General features: G+C 61.9%; 1 long non-coding RNA gene across 1 annotated transcript in view; it reads right to left on the reverse strand.

Annotated features, from left to right (window-relative positions):
* Positions 1–278, reverse strand: part of LOC112548770 — a 4353-nt gene that overhangs the window by 3507 nt on the left and 568 nt on the right. The gene's annotated exons all lie outside the window — the stretch shown is intronic.

The following is a 278-nucleotide window of genomic DNA, read 5'->3' on the forward strand; positions in this document are numbered from 1 at the left end:
TTAAAAAAAAAAAAAAAATCAAGAAAAAAAAAGTCAGGGGACTACAACTCCCACGAGGCAACGCGCCACCTCTGAAGGGAGGCGCGGAACTACACCTCCCGGCATGCCGCGCGCCACACGGAGGAAGGGGAGCCCCGCGAGTACTACAACTCCCAGGAGGCAATGCACACATACCCCTCTTAGGGGAGGGGGATGGACTACAGCTCCCAGCAGGCCCCGCGCCCGTCATGGCGGCGCTGGGGAGTGTAGTCCCGACGGCGGGGACGGGGGGGGGGCCT

The sequence above is a fragment of the Alligator sinensis genome, unplaced genomic scaffold (genome assembly GCF_000455745.1).
Source record: "Alligator sinensis unplaced genomic scaffold, ASM45574v1 scaffold2206_1, whole genome shotgun sequence".
Taxonomy (NCBI): Eukaryota; Metazoa; Chordata; order Crocodylia; family Alligatoridae; genus Alligator; species Alligator sinensis.